Genomic DNA, 16,611 nt, shown 5'->3' with positions numbered 1-16,611 from the left:
CTTTGAGACCATCTGGATCTGGTGCTTTTGTGGAGAGGTTGCATTTTTATAACTTTCTCGACGTCTTCCATTGTTTTTAGTCTGTTTAGGTTTTCCATCTCTTATGATGTCAATTTTGATCATTTACAACTTCTAGGAAATATGTATTTCACTTATCTTTTCAAATTTACTTTAACAGTTTTTGCTAAATCTTTCTTTTTTATTTAATTTCTTTTGGATCTGTAGTATTTTCTCTTGTTTGTTTCTAATGCAGTACATTAGAGCTGTCTCTCAATGATTTATCAATTTTATTGTGTTTCCCCCACATAAACTACTTGAGTTCATCTATCTTGAAAAAATGAACTCTTGGATTTATTTATCAGCTCTACCATTTTTATTTTCTAATTCATTAATGCCTTTTTGTTCAATTTCCTTACAATTGCTTCATTGATCTTTCTCAGCTTTTTGAATCAGATGCTTAATTCATTTGTTTTAATTCTTTCTGGTGTAACATGCTCCTAAATTGCAGGGTTTACTGAGTAAGCAAGATATTCTAGTTACCAGGCACAAAGTGAGAAGGGAGATGGAGCACCATGCAGAACATTTAAAAGAGGAGGTGAGGGACTGGTTAGGTGAGTGGCCATGACAAGAATACAACAGGATTAAGTGATGAGATATATTGATAGAATACATTTTGGACGAGCATTTATTTGGAGAGAGCTCTGCTTTAAGTCAGACTCCGCTTCAAAGGCAGGCATGGACAATGCAATTTCCTGACCCCAAGCTAGTAGAAAAATTAGAGGAGAGTTTGTGGGTTCTCTGCAGTCGGGGACACAGAGAACTGGTGCCTGGCCCGGCCCTGAGAAGGCTAAAGCAGCCCCTGGCAGCAGAGCAGAGGGCCGCCCCTAGAAAGTCAGAGCATACCCATCCCATGGGAGCCAAAGCTGAGGGGTGCCTCAGGAGGCCAGGCAGGGGGTGCTGTGCCCAAGAAACAACACTTGCAGCTGAGGGTCCCCGTGGAGAAATTGCTTTAGAAACTAGGCAAGTGCTCATAAGAAAGAGTTAACTTTGGCTGGGCAGGATGGCTCACACCTATAGTACCAGCACTTTGGAAGGCAGGAGGATTGCTTGAGACAGGGGTTCAAGACCAGCCTGGGCAACATAGCGGAACCCTGTCTCTACAAAATAACAACAACAACAATAATAATAATAGCTGAGTGTGGTGGAAAATGCCTGTAGTCCCTGCTACTCAGAAGGCTGAGGAAGGAGGATGGCTTGAACCCAGGAGTTCAAGGCTGCAGGGAGCTATGATGACACCACTGCACTCCAGCCTGGGTAACAAAGCAAGACCCCACCTGTTTAAAAAAAATGAAAGACAGAGTTAACTTTGACCATACTCCAGACACAAAGCATGTGAAGCCACCTTAGAACAGTTCTAGTCAAGAAAGAGTTTTTGGTACCCTGTTTCCTCCCCTCGTCTCCTTCAGCTTCAAACCAAAATGAATTGGGGGTGGGAGTAGGAAGGGAGGTGTCAGAAACACTCTTAGTTACTTGATGTTTGTGCTTTACAGTGATTATATAAAATTTTTTACTATCCTAGAGTTATGGGAAGAGCAATGAGTATGCTCCTGTATTCACTGGGTGTCAAGGGATGAATAGCCTAATCAGGCAGACTAAAGGGACAGTCAATAAAGCTGTTTTCTAATTAAGTGAGTCCTGATTTTCAACACACCAGTTATATTTGTTTGGTTTTTTAAAGCCTTTTAAGAGTAAAATTTTCCTCCAAGCTATATTTCTGAGCATCAATATATAGTATTTTAATTCTCGTATGTTCTTATCTTCCAGACATTCTTCCATTTGGGGTTTAATTTATTCTTTGACCTAGGAGTTATTTGCGAGAGAATTTTTCTTTAGTTTCTACATCATTGGTTTGTGAGAGATGCTATTGTCTTGATTTTGCTTTTAACATTTATTGTATTGAAGTCAGATCACAGGAATTAGACAATGGAGTCACAACTTACACAAGGGTTAGGTTCTAAAGATCATGCATGAGAAAAAACTTACATATTCTGATTCTCCTACATCTTTGCTTTGTTGGTCTTTGCTTCCCTCTGCCCTCTGGAAACCATTAATATCTCCCCTCAACTCCTCGTGACTTGAAATGTCACAATAGCTTGTGTGAATGTGGGTCTTCTGCCATTTATTATGCTGGTCCTTTGGGTACTTGTGTCCCTCATTTCTAGAGAATTTTCTTATAGTCTCTCTTTCATAAGCTTCTCCTATGTGTGTTCTCTGCTCATTTTAGAACTTCCGTTGGTATCGGACTCCCTGGGTTGATCTCTTGGTATTGCTATTCTCTTATATTTTCCTCACTTTTCCTTTATGTTCTCCTTTCTTGGAGATTTCTTCTGATTCAGTCTCCAATCCTTTTACTAATTTGAAATACAGAAACTGATAATTAAAAACCTTATGCTAAGTGAGAGACGCCAGACACAAAAGCTCGCATGTTGTGTGATGGCATCTATATGAAATGTCCAGAGCAGGCAAATCCGTAGAGACAGAAAGAAGACTGGGAGTTGCCAGAAGCTGGGGAAGAGGGTGGGGGTAACTGTTCAGTGGGTACAGGGTCTCCTCTGGAGTAATGAAAATGTTTTGGAACTAGAGAGACGTGATGTTGTACAACATTGTGAATGTACTAAATGCCCCTGAATGGATATATTGATTTGGTTAATTTTGTTATATGAATTTCACCTCAATAAAAAAAAAATAAAATAAATGTTTTAGAAAAGCAAGTGGGGGGGGGAAGAAAAATCAGCAATCACATTTTAATTTCCAAGATCTCTTTCTGGTTCTCTTATTTTCCACGGTATACACTTTGTGGTTTGCTTAATGGATGTAAAATCTCAAATGACCTCTGAGGACACCTGTTAAACTTTTTTATTCCCTTTTGCTGCCTGTATTACTTCAGTTTACTTTAAAAATTATTTTTAGATTTTTTTATCTCTTCTTTTTGTTGGAGGCTGTGGTAGTTTCAAAATATGTTCACAAATTCTTTGATGCTCCTCCCTTCAAGAGGTGAAGCCTAATTCCCCTCCCCAGAGCGTGGGCTGGACTTAGTGACTTATTTCTAACGAATAGAAGAAAGTGGAAATGGCGGTGCGCAATATCAAAGACCGAGCTATGAAAGGCTTCCTCCTTTGTCTCTCTCCTGGATCACTCGATCTGGGGGAATCCAGCTGCCATGTCCTGAGGACAATCAAGCAGCCCCGTAGAGAGGTCCACGTGGTGAGGAACTGAAGCCTCCCGCCAACAGCCAGCAAGGATCTGAGCCCTCTTGCTGACAGTCATGTGAGTGAGCCATGCTGCACATGGAACCTTCTGCCTCCAGACTTGACCTCGTGAGAGACCTTGAGTCAGAACCACCCAGTGAAGCTGCTCCCAAATACCTGGCCCGCAGAAACTGTGAGCTAACAAGTGATTGTTGTTCTGAGCCACCGACTTTGGGGGCTATATTACTGTGCAGCAGATAATAATACAGAGGTTTCCCTCGAATGTTTGGTAATGCTTTGCGGAACTGTTTTTTCAAGAATGAGGAAATTGAAAGTCGTGAGAAGCTATGAACACATGGGCAGGGCTTGTCCACTTACGGGTGTGGCTTCAGGGTGATGGCGGGGGGCGATGGCCACAACCTTGGAGATCCCCTAAATGGTAGAAAGAGGAGGTGGTCTTTTCTCTGCGATCTTTCCACATATTTTTAAAAGAACACCAATGGCTGCCAGGCATTCTGCGGCAGGAAAGGGGGAAGGAGATTGCACACATACTCAAATAGTCCCCGTTTCCAGTTTGTTCTCTCACTCAGTTTACCTAGGGCTTCAGAGTCTCTAGTCTCTCTGGGTTCTGGAAGGCAATAGGCATCTTCTTCACCTGCATCCACCTCCACTCTAACTCTACCCTGCGGCCTCGTCTACCCAGCATTGGTAACCACCACTCTGCCACCTGAAAGAAATGTGTCGAAGTCTCCTCTCCACTGGTGGGCCTTCACTCCCTCTCTCGGACATCACCCAGTTATACTTTAATTATACTTCTTTTTCTTTTACCATCATTTTGGTAGGTCCCTGGAGGAAGATAAGATAATGTCTAGTCATTTAATCACAAGTCCCTTCCTCTAACTCTTCATCTTGGCATCACTTCATTTTTAATCCAATTCTTAGGTACAACTTGTAGATCAATTTGTTTTTTTAAACAAACATGATTGTTTATTTTAAAACCTAATTTTGTGTCCTTTGTTTTATCTGAATAGTAGATACATTTGAATTTATTGTGTCCCTATTTGTGTTGCTTTGATGCTTTCTGTTGCTCATTTTTTTTCTACATAGGTTGTCTTACTGGTTTTGAGTTTATGTTGCCTTCTTGAGAACTGGAAAGTACATAAAGTCTATTCTCATCTCCTAATAGTTGTTCTTATCATTTTACAAATAAAATTTAATCCTTGCTTCTTAGATGTCTTGGTGTCTTGCTCTAAAATAGGGGTCGCCAAACCTTTTCTATAAAGAGCTAGACAGTAAATATGGTAGGCTTTGGAGGCCATACGGTCTCTGTCACAATTACTCAACTTCTGCGGTGGTAACATGAAAGCAGTCATAGACAATACACAAATGCATATGACTGTGCTCCAATAGAGAACTATTTACAAAACCAGGTGGTTTGAAAAAAAAAAAAGAAGAAGAACAGGTGGCAAGTCGAATCTGTCCCATGGGGTTTCATTTGCCTACTTCTGCTCTAAAAGATGAGAAAATTATCACACGCATCTTCATGGTGTTGATATCGAGCTAACGTTACGCAAGATGCTAACATTAAGGAAGTAGAAGTGAAGTGTGCCTGGCACTTTTCTTTGCAACTTCTTGTGAATCCATAATTGCTTTAAAATAATACGCTTTTTAAAATGCAAAGAATTGAAATAAAGAAGGGAAAACCATTTTAATAAAAGCAACCTTGAACAAGTGTGGGATTACGCAATGGTTATGGAAGAATAAACCTTCCCCGGGGTCCAGGCAATGAGCCATCACCATCGGGGCTTTCTATTGGCAGGAAAAACAGCTTCCTGGGAGCCTGGAGTTCCATGGTCCCCAGCAGAACTGTCTGATATGGCTTTAAGGTGCCATAGGGAAGACCCCTGGGCTCCAGCCAGTCCTGGGACTGTGGAGATAGGTTGCTCCAGGAGATGGGTTGATTCATACAGCTGTAGGGGTCAGAGCTTTAGGAAGACCTAAATAATTTCCTTATTCTGTAGATGGGAGGGTAGACCCACAGTTACAGAGTGAGTTGGGGCCACGCTGGGTCTAGAGTCCAGTCCTAAAATATTTCAGGCCTGGGCTTTGTAACTGGAACAACCATTCTGTAGCACTCAAACCCCTTATGTCAAAAGCTCTTTTTCCTGAAGAGTTCTGAGGCCTTGGCCTTAGTATGTACACAGCTCACTTTAAAGTCACCTTGAGAATGCCCCAGAGCTCTGAGGCTAGGCAGGAAGGGGAGGCAATGTGGGGCCTGCGGTGTACGTGGTGGGAGATGTAGCACCCAGAGACTAAGGAGCTGGGTGCTGTGGGGAGGCTCTGCCCAGGCCATGGGCCTTCCATCATAATTCCCCTGGTTCCCAACGTCATTTGGAAGCTTTCTCTTCTATGATAGGCATTCCATCATTAAATCAAGAAACATTAATGGAGCACCCACTCTGGAGCATGCACTGGGCTGTGCGGTTTGGACAAGACAGAGAGGTCCCTGCCTCTGTGGAGCGTGCAGTCTGGTGGGGTGTTGCCCCCTCATGGGCTCCACGCAAAGGATTATGGGACAAGCATCTCCCTGGCATTGGCCAGAAAGTGAGGATGCAGGGAGAACCCTTTGGCCCAAGCTGGGCCATGGCTCTGAAGCAAAGTCCCATGTCTCCCTGAAGGACTGCTTAGATCGGAGCAAGAGAGCCCCCGGGAGAAACACTCCCCACAGGTCAGTGTCTGCAGGGCATCACGTCCTGTGTTGCTGCTGGACCCTTTCTCTGGTGTTCTTCCCACCAAGCCCTGTGCTCCAGAGCTACCTGCTAAATGAAAGAATGAGTGAGGAAATTAAGTTAACTTCCCTCAGCTTCAGTTTCTTCTTCTGCAAAATGAGGAGTGTTATAAGATCAAATGAGGAAGCTGGATCTTTGCAGAGCTTTGTGTGTGCTGAAACACAAAGAAGCGAAACAGAATCCGGATTCAAAAGGGCCTCAGAGCTGAGATGAAAGGCTGCTCACAGCAAGGAGAAACACACAATGGGAAATGCAAATTCCCACGCTGGGGCCTGAAACTCAACTGCAAAAGAACAGGAACCCAGCAGGAGGAGGCTGAGCAAGAGCCGGGGGTGTGTGCTGGGAGTGGGAGGCTGCGGCAAGTAAGTCTGCTACGTGTCTGCCCAAAGACTTGGTGCAGTCTTAGCTATGGCGATGGCGATGGCGATAGCTAGCACATATCAAATGATCTCAGCCGGCTGGACACCGTGCCAAGGACTTCACACGCACATGTCAGCTCATCCTCCCACAATCCCATCTCTCATTCACTCATTCGTTCACCAAATATTTATTAAGAGGCCACATGCTGTGTAAATGACAGTTATAAAGACTACTAGGAAGTATGAAAATTCTGATGTGATGTTAAATGGAGAAAGGGGTAAAAACAATATTCAAACGTACAGTGGGACACTCAAAAAATATATAGTGGGGGGAGGGCTTGAGCAGTAAAGAACAGTCCAAAGCTCTTCCTTTCTGGGGCTCATATTCTAGTCACAACAGGCAAAAAACAGAATAAATAAGTAAAATGTAAAGTCATGATAAGTGTGATAGAGAAAATTAAATCAAGGGGTTAATAAATACGGGGGGTGGGGTGGAGACAAAGCACTATAAGGCAGGATAGAGAGGAAGGACCACTCTGCAAAGGTGACATTTGAACAAAACCTAAAGGAGAGTGAGGGGGTGAGGGACAAGCATTGTAGGCAGAGGGAGCAGCAAGTGCAAAGGCCCTGAGGCAGGCATGGGGCTGGCATGACCAGGCAGCAGCCAGGAGGCCAGGGTGGTTGGAGCAGTGTGCAGAAGGCAGCACACAGGAGGAGATGGGCCCAGACTGGGAGTGTCCTTTGAGGTTATCGAAAGGACTTTGGCTTCTGCTCTGAGTGAGTAAGGAGCCAGTGGAGTGCTGATCAGAGGGGTGACAGGATCTGGCTTAGAGTCTAACCTGAGGCTCACTTCTGCTGCTGTGTTGGGCATAAACTAAAGGAAGACCTAGAATACAGAGAGTCCAGTTAGGAGACTGTTCAATAATCCAGGAAAGAGGTCATGGCAGCTCAGACTGGGGTGGTGGGAATTGGTTAGAATGTGGATCTATTTTGAAGATAAAGCCCATGGGACCTGCTGATGTGTTGGGGTGTGGGGTGAGACAGAGAGAGTGAAGGCTGGTGCCCAGGCTTTCCTCTGAGCCTGGTGCAGAAGAGTAAGAGGAAGAAAGAATTCAAGGACACACAAGAAATGACCACAGGTCAGAGTTAGGCTGGGGCCTTTGCCTGTGGACACATCACCTTCATATGCACACACAAAGCATGCAAATACTCACATGCATAGGCACATGCAGACCTGTGCACATACCCACACTCTTCACACTCACACTCACATATGCATGTATTTACACATACATGGCTGCACAATATTGTGAGGCTTTGATCCTTTCCTTCCTGTATTTTCCACTTTCCTTCCCATTCTAGCAGGAAGCCAGCTCTGGATGTGGGACCTCAGGGAGGTATGTGTCGGGGGAACAGCAGGCAGACCTGTGTGCCTTTCTGGTTTGGCTTTTCCTAAGCCCAGTGGAGGACTCTGAGGGCTCATAAATGGGGTGGAAGAAGGAAGAAGATGGGAGTTGCTGGTAAAGGTAGTGTTTGGGGGAAATAGGGACAATTAGAGAGACAGCTCCTCTGCGGTTGAAGGCAGGGAGGCCGTGGCCCTGAAGCAGGGGAGTCCTGGACTCGCCTGCCTGACACTGACCCGGGTGGGGGTAGCGAGATTCCAGAAGGGAGAGCTGTGGGTGTGTGGGACCTTCAGCCTGGCCTCCCCACTTTGGCAACAAGGGCTGCTCCCCAAGTGGGACCTGGAAGAAGAAAAGCATGTATGTTCCAGTCACAGGTCCCCCCAGGCATGGCCTCACGAGGGATGGTAGGAGGGGACGGCCGCCTCAGCCAAGAGCACCTCCCACACAGAGCGTCCCCAGCAGGGACACAGAGCCATGACCCCACCCTCAAGCCACCCACAGTCCTGCTGGAAAGACCAAACAGGACACTTGAAAGCAAGAGGAAACAACCACTCACAGAGGTCAACCGCTCACCCTCTCAGCTGTGTCCTCAATATTCACACCATCCCCACGGCTCTCTCAGACGCTCCTTCCTCCACTTATCTTCCCATACACTTGTGCAGGGAAGGGGGTGGGGGAAACAGGAGGAAGGGAAGGAAAAGAAATGGCCTGGCCCTTCAAAGAGCTTTCAGGTCCACTGGAGAAAATCTGGGTCTAGTGTGGAAAATGACAGCGAAATATTTGGATATGTGAAAATACCCAGATGCTCAGTAGTGTGTAGACAATATGTCTAGATAATCAACTAAACTGTCCCTTCCCCTTCTGGATGATTGGTCTTTGGAAACATAACTCCAAGGCTTGGATGTTTCATTGGAAGGAGAAGGATGGCTTTAAGATTCAGAGTAACAAAATGGTCAAACCATTCTGGAAACCATCAAAACTGGATTCCATCTTGGCCATCCCAGTTATGAGCTGTGTGGTCTCAGGTAAGTTAGTCAACCTCTCTGAGGTTTCCGGATGGAAAATACAAAATACCATTACTCTTTAAAGATTGATGTGAAGCTACTTAAAGGAGGTGATGTCTGAGAAGCACACAGGACAGAGTAAGTGCAGCAGCTGTGATTATGTGGGCAGCAGCGTGCTTTGGGGAGAGTTGCTAGCTTCCATTCCGAGTTTCCAGTCTGCACGGTGGCCTGTAGGTGCTGAAGGAGGTGGGCGTCTTGCAACTGCAGAGTGGGAGCAGCCGTCCCAAGAGGAGATAAGCCATCGCGTTAGTCTGCTCTGGCTGCCATAGCAAACTACCACAGGCTTGGTGGGGTTAAGCAACAGATGTTTATTTTCTCATAGCTGTGGAGGCGGGAAGTCCGAGATCAGTGTAGACAGCTGCCCACTTGCCGTGGGTTCACGTGGCCTCTTTTTCATTAGTGTAGGTGGAGAGGGGAGCTCTCTGGTGTCTCTTATTATAGGGCCACTAATCCTATTGAATCAGGGCCCCACCCTTGTGACTTCACTTACCCGTAATTATTTCTTTAGAGGTCCCATCTCCATAGGCAACCACGCTGGGGGTTAGAGCTTCAATACATGCATTTGCGGAGGGGGCAAAAGGGTTCAGTTCATAACCCCCAGTTTGGACTGGGCGATGGGGTTAGCTGAGCCCAGAAGGCTGCCTGCCCCACCTTCGCTCATTCCCGGTGATCATGCTGGAAAACAAGACCTGTCTCCTTACTGCAGAGAGACGAGCAATATTAAAATTGCTCCCCTAATCTTTATGCGATTGCTTTCTCCCTGATAGAAATATTGCCTCTCACTGAGTATTTATCGTCCGCTTCTCTCCAAAGTATTGACTTTATGTAACAGTTTGATATACATCAAATCCTTTACGGATTTAATAAACTCCTCTGGTCAGCCTTCTGTTGTGAACACAATGAGATTTATGGTCGTCTTGGTGTAAAACCCTTTTTCCTTGAAATTTTCTACTTCCAGATATCAAAAGATAAGAAGGGAAGCATTTATCATGGTGGAAATCTTAGCCTAGGCCTGCCTACTGGGTATTAGTCAGAAATGACTGGTGGTTAAAGGACTCAACTATGACAAATGCCTGACTGCCAAACAGCTGAGGCTGGGGGAAAGCAGGATCTTTTTTTTTTTTTCTTTCTTTCTTTCTTGTTTAAAAAAGTCTCTTCCTCTTCCCTTCAGAAAGGATTTTTCTTTGCAATTAATCACGAGGGCCTGTGGGACAGAGAGCAGCCTGATTTGAGTTGGAAGCGTAACCTTGGGAGGACTTGACTAAAAGGTTAACAAGTGGAGTCAATTCGGGACCCATTTAGCAAGTGTCCATTTCACACCCGATGAGCGCTGAGCGCCCGCAGACAGAGCCACCGTGCTGGGTGGCGCGGGGACAAGGAGACAGAACGGCACTTGTGTGTCGCCTGATTCTGCCTCTGAATCCTTCCAGCTCTTTCTATCTCGCCCCAGGTATATAATCACTTGCTTGTATCTCTCTTAGGCCGAATTTAACAAGAGCAAGATGGGACCAACGGGTGTCCTCTGTCCCTAGAGAAAACGAGACAGCCGGAGTGTTTGCCAAGTGCACAAACGAGCAAACGGACACATGGATGAATCTGACCTGGACTGGGAGCGTCAAGGCAGGAACAGAAAGACCATCTACGAAGCTGCTAAACTATATTGGTGTTTGTAACTCTCTTTGATCTCACAAGAAACTTTCTGGAAGGAAACAGAACCTTAACAAGCAGTTAGAGAGGATCAGGAGCGAGAAGATTCTTGTATCTTCTTGGGGTTTCTCTAACGAACTTATGGGAAAGTGGAGAAGAAATAGGCAAGAGATTTATTGAGTCTCAAAGCCTCCCGTTAAAATTAAATGCGGTGAGAAAAGTGGGTTTCCACATTTAATTGTCTTTCTCCCAGTAACTCTGTGTCAGTCTTTTCTAAGAGCCTATTAATTCTGTAATTTAGTGCGGCGAGAACAGAGAGATCCATAGAGCCAGCATGGGTTTTTCCCTCTCCTCATTGACTAGCTGTCATCGGGCATGAATGTTAGGGTGGCTCTCTCCTTGAACACTCGAAATACCCCCAAATTAGAAAGTTTTTACAGTCAGTTTAATAAAAAACAGAGGCTTGCACATCAGTTAGCAAAAATGGGGTCCATGACACTGTATGTTATGATTTTAATTACAACTAAAATTAACCAGGCTTGCTGGAAGGGCCCTGGACAGAGAGATGACTCAAGTGGCTCTACTGTGTGGTGGAAGCTGCCTTAAAATTAAAAAAAAGTGATTTATTAATGTGGCCCCCAAACCGCTGAGCAATGCAAGTGTGTGCATTTGATAAATGGCTGGGTTTGCCGTGCCCCAGCTACCTCCCCTGTCAAAGGCATCGCTGTGGACGCTGTCTTGTCCTGTGTTTAATTAGGACCTCCAGCAGGACAGACTTCTTTAGAGAAGGGGTGTTCGGCAGCCCAGGGCTGCTGGCGGCGGGGCTGGTGTGGCACACGCAGGGTCTGGCAGCAGGCGCGATTCCGTGAGTGCGCACAGCCGTGTTTCCACTCGCAAAGGCCCCTCCCCCGTGCTCTGGTCACATTCCCTGCACGATAACGCAGGGGCAGCACTGATCTGATGTGGGGAAATGGCACACGTTGGCAGAGAAACACACCCAGCCCCGCCTCCACCACCGTCTCTCCGGCCGGGCCATCATTCTTATGTAAGGTGCGAGATAAGGATCTAGAATGTATTTTGTCCTAAATAGATAACAAATTGCCCGACACCACGTTTTGAATGCCCCTGATTTAGAATGCCTCCTTCACTGTACAGAACATTTCCTTGTAAACGTGAATGTTTCCAAAGTTCCATTCCATGGACTTGTTGGCCCGTGTATGTGGCGATGTGTTTCCATTACTTTTGTAGCTTCATAATTATTTTTGTAAATTCATGGCACATTTCTAAAGAGCCCATGTTATGGCACTTCCCTGCATTAAAATTTTGGAGAAAAATAATGGATGAGGAGAAGCAAGAGAAAAATAATCAGAAAATTCCAAGAGGAGTTCCCTGGGCATGAGGGGAGAGAAAGAGGCAGGATCTGAATATGACAGTATTGGTCTTGTTCTAGTGCTTAAGGAGGGACCAGTTCACAGGTGTCTGCTTTATTGTCATGCTTTATGACCAGTATTATATTTATATTCTTTTGTATATACCGATTATTTCACTTTAACAAAGGATAATATCGAAGGAGTGTTTGTGGTTCAAGATGGTGGACCAAGACAAAGCTAAAACCCCAACTTTCTGCTCCAAACTTTTCTAGTGTTGGGTAAAATCATGCAAGCATTCTCAAAAATAAGGAAGCAATATGTCTGCAGTTTTTAAAGCAAAGTTCCTAAAAGAAATGGAATGCAAGGCAGCCTAGCAACAGTAAGTGGAGGCTAAAGCTACGCTGCACACCACCCTCCCGGGCTGCAGGCCAGACGCGGGCCTCCCGGTGAAAGCCAAGGACCAAAACCACTTCCTGTCCGCCCAGGATAACAACAAGACCTTCTGGCCCTGAGTGCCAGCAGGGATGGGACCAGAGATGCAGTGGAGGTGCTGGGAGACCTCCCTGCCGCAGGCCAGCCCGGCTGAGGACCCAGCAAGGGAACGCACAATGAGGAGGCACCAAGCCTCGAAGGAAAACGGCCACCACACAGGGGTAATGACAAACTCTGCAGCCGGAATCACTCATGGCTGAGGGAAAGGAGATCGAATAGAACATTCCGAGAAGGACGACAGAACAAACATTGTAATAGACTTAAAGAGGTCAAGAAGGGAATCGCAACTACGACACGAGAAATAAAATGATGGAATTGAAAAGGAAGTGGCTGTGAAAAGGAACCAATCAGAAATCTTAGAAATGAAAAAGAGAGTTAATGAAATTTAAAAACTCAATAGGGAAACAGACCAGAATGCTGAACATAGCCAAAGACTGAAACTGGGAACAGAAACAGCAAACGGAGCATAGTACAAAGGAGATGGATTAAAGAAAATGAAAGAAAAGTAGAGAGACATGAAAAGCAACTCCAAAACCCCGTGTTGGTCTGACGGGAGTCCCAGAAGGATAAACAGAGAGAACTGAGAGTCAGGGCTTGAGGAGATAATAGCTGAGAATTTCACAGAACTTAAGTCAGATACGAGTCTGTGGATCTAAAATTCTACCAAGTGCTGAGCAAGACAAATAAAAAAATCCATACCTAGATCCATGATGGCAAAACTCCAGAACGTGAGGGATCGAGAGGGAATCCTTACAGGAACAGAGGAGAGATATTTCTAGAACGGGATGAGAACCAGCCTCCTTCAGAGATCGCATAGCCGGGCAGTCTAGCACCGTGCGTGCTGCAGCCCGAGGCCGGTCTCAGCTCTGTCACTTCAACCTGTGCGGCTGTCAGAATGTCATTTTGCCTCAGTTTCCTCCTCTATAAAAGAGAGAAGCTACCAGTTGAGGATCCCTTATCCGAAATGCCAAGGACTACAAGTGTTTTGGATTTCAATTTCTTTTTTTGATTTTGGAATGTTTGAGTTATGATTACTGGTTTAGCATCCCTAATCCTAAAACTCCAAATCTGAAATACTCCAATGAGCATTTCCTTTGAGTGTGATGTTGATATTCAAAATGTTTCAGATTTTGGAGCATTTTGGATTTTTGGATTTTCAGATAAAGGATCTTCAACCAGTGGTAAGAGAATTACAAGGTTGCTACCAGGATTAAATGACTTAATCCACATGAAGCCGTTAGAACAATTCCTGCCGCAGAGTACAAGATTGAGAATATGAGTTTTTATCAGGCACATTTGTTATTCTCATTGTCAAATTTCTCCTAAGCAACACTGGAAATGGGGAAACGATGAGGCTTAGTGCAATCCGTGTTTATTGATGAGGGTGGTCTTTTTAATGGACCAAGAAGAGGAGAAAACACGATTTGTGTGTGCAGCCCACCCACCATGTGTTAGGGAATTTTTCACCTAACACCCCATTAATCTTTGAACACCTCAAGATGAGTTATAGCATCATCATCATTCAGAAGAAAAAACTAAGAAGCTAAGGGACTTTCCCAAGGTTTCTTAGCTAGGAAATAGTGGAGCCAGTGGACCTACAGCTCTCTGACCCCCAAAACCCATGACCTTGATAGCCTGGCGGGAAGACCAATGCTGGGAATGCCAGGCTCCTGGACTTAAGTCTAGTCTCACAGCTGCTGCCTGTAGAAGCACCTCCTCCAGCCTCAGAAAATGTAGTGCTACCTTAGAGCAGGAAGAAAATAAACCATCCTGATTTCTTACAACAGCTTCAATAACCAACATGACATTGTGAAGGACGTGCCAATATTTGTAATCTCCCCTGACATGTTGTTAAGTATTTATAGAAACATTTTCTCCTGGCCCTGCTTAAGGAAAATACTGTATCTAATTTCCTCTGGAGACATGTGCTAGGGGAAATCAGAAAGATAATCTGTCATCATAAGTAGCAATAAATAGTCACCCTGAAAGAGTTGCTTGTTTAGCAAAGTTGCTTGAATATTAACAGATTTTCTTTTAATCTTGCCTTTGTGCAGTTATGTTCATGACTTGGGAAGGTGCTGAGTTCCAGAGATGGTGCGGGTTGGGGGGGAGGTCAAGGCTGGTGGCAGTCACTCCTAAGCTCAGGGTGCAGATGCAGGATCAGCATGGGGGAGCCACAGCCCATGGGAAGAAGATGGGTATCCAAATCCCAGGGGGAAAAATTCTCTGTGGACCCAAGGCACCAAGGACAACAGGGGTCTTCAGCATTTCTCTTTCAGATGAAAATGTGATCTCACTGAACTTGAGAATCAGAAAAGCTGGGCTCTAAATTTTTATTCCGTTGGATGACATTCTCTTCTCCTCTCTGGGACTCAGTCTTCCTCAGTCTTCCTCATTTGTACAAGGGGGTATGAGGCTAAAGCAGATTACCTACAAGGGCTATTTTTGCTCTGACATTCTATAAGAAGAGCTGATAGCAAGTGGGGTACTAGCTCTGGCCCAGAGGTTCAGAGTTAGGCCAGACTGTTCTTGACAGATTACTTGATGTGAACGCCCCTATACAGAACTCCAGGGGCTCAAACATACCCTGCTCCACCCTTGGCAAATACCTGTGGGCAAATGGCCTTTCCAAAGGCCTTACAGAATCAGGGAGAAGCTCACAACTGCTTATTTTTTGTGAGTCAAGCCACACCTGACAAATAGAGTTCTACAAGGGCCCTCCAAGAGGACGAGGGAACTGAAAGCCATGTGTTTAGAACAGCAGTTCTTGGCTCTAAGGCTGTTTAGCCTAGAAATGAGACGATTCCAGTGAATGAGCTCACAGTTTATATTAAACCTCTGCAAGATTGAACTGATGACCCAAGATTCATCTTGAGGTGGGTAGCCCCTAAGGGGGACCAATCTCAGCTCTGTAGGTTAAACAAATTGATAGCATTGGAGATGTACAGAAACTGATTCAACTGTTTTAGGGGATAATAAGCTCCCCATCACCTGGGCTGTACAGGCAAAGGTTCATCGACTACCTCTTGGTGATAATGGAGCAGAAATCCCTAGCCTGGATGGGGATATTGAACTAACTTACTCTAAAACCCTTGTAATTATAGAATTCTGCTTTTATTTCTGGGTCTTCCAGTGATTTTTGGATCATTTTAGCTGTCTTAGGGTATGTAAAAATATTTATGTTTCCCCAAGATCCTGACAAGTTAGAGGTGGTCCTGCCACACCAGGAGCCAGCAGCAGCACCAAGAAACCTTTTTCCCTCGGTCCGCCTCTTCTCTCAACCCTCCCAGGTTGCAACTTCCGTGCTAATCAGCATCAGCCAAGTCCACCATCAAAGCAGAGAACCTAATGAACAAAAGATGCTCCGGGATCAGTGACTAGTGAAAAGGAGGCCCTGCAACAGAATCCCACAGGGCCTGCTCAGGGATGGTTTGAGAAGCCAAAGGGCACGAGCACAAAACAGACAAAAACGGGCCCTGATCCAGGAGCTCGGGGGTCCTGGGCATTTTAAGCCACAGGAAGTTTGTCATCAGTCCTGCTTCACCGGAGCCTGGATTCTTGCTACAGGATCACAGAAAATCTGGACCAAGGGGCCGTGGGGATCATCCTATTCAACTTCCCATTCCCCCCCCCCCCCCCGGGAAAACTGAGACCTGAACAGGTTGACTTTCCCAGGGGCCCCAAGGAGATGGTATAAAAGCTCTCCTACAATTACAAAGAAATCACTGGGACTGGAGGTTGAAAGTTATGCCAAAGGAAATCTAAATTTCTCAAGTTGTTGGTTTAAGGAACCTGATGAACATGTGGGCTTAGGGAAAGAATTCTGCTTCTTCCCAGCACCACCTGGCATCATTGGAAGATTTCTGTTTTACTAGAAGAGGCGGTAGCTTCCAGATAGCCTCACTAGTTATTTTCCACAGTTGTACGTTTTGTCTCAATTCTATGCTTTGGAAGAATGCCTTACTTCCCAAGTGGTAATGTCTTGGGACCTGGAGTTTAGAACAAAGGCCATCTTTTGACCAAACACATTTGGCATTCATAATGACTGGCCTGTGACCTGACTTTAGCAGCTTCTGATGGAAAGTTCAGCCCATGAATAACCTGCAGGCAGAGGGCTTTGACCTCGGGGTCTGCAGACCACTGAGAAGTCATGTTGCCAGTGGGTAGGTACCAAACCGCTCCTGACAGGCCACTCCTGCTCAGCCTGCAGAAGGTTGCATCTTGCCATCTCTAGGTACA

The 16,611-nt window shown here is 45.4% G+C and overlaps 1 long non-coding RNA gene across 1 annotated transcript in view; it reads right to left on the bottom strand.

The window, feature by feature from the left end:
- Positions 1-1,204: 1,204 nt before the first annotated feature.
- Positions 1,205-16,611, bottom strand: part of LOC138391930 (uncharacterized) — a 57,142-nt gene continuing 41,735 nt past the window's right edge. Inside the window, exon 3 of the long non-coding RNA XR_011234886.1 lies at positions 1,205-1,334. This is a non-coding gene — a long non-coding RNA (uncharacterized lncRNA). The remainder of the gene's footprint in view (positions 1,335-16,611) is intronic.

Source organism: Eulemur rufifrons, chromosome 9 (assembly GCF_041146395.1).
Source record: "Eulemur rufifrons isolate Redbay chromosome 9, OSU_ERuf_1, whole genome shotgun sequence".
Taxonomy (NCBI): Eukaryota; Metazoa; Chordata; class Mammalia; order Primates; family Lemuridae; genus Eulemur; species Eulemur rufifrons.
The sequence above is the reverse complement of the archived record's forward strand: the minus strand, read 5'-3'. Positions and strand labels throughout refer to the sequence as shown.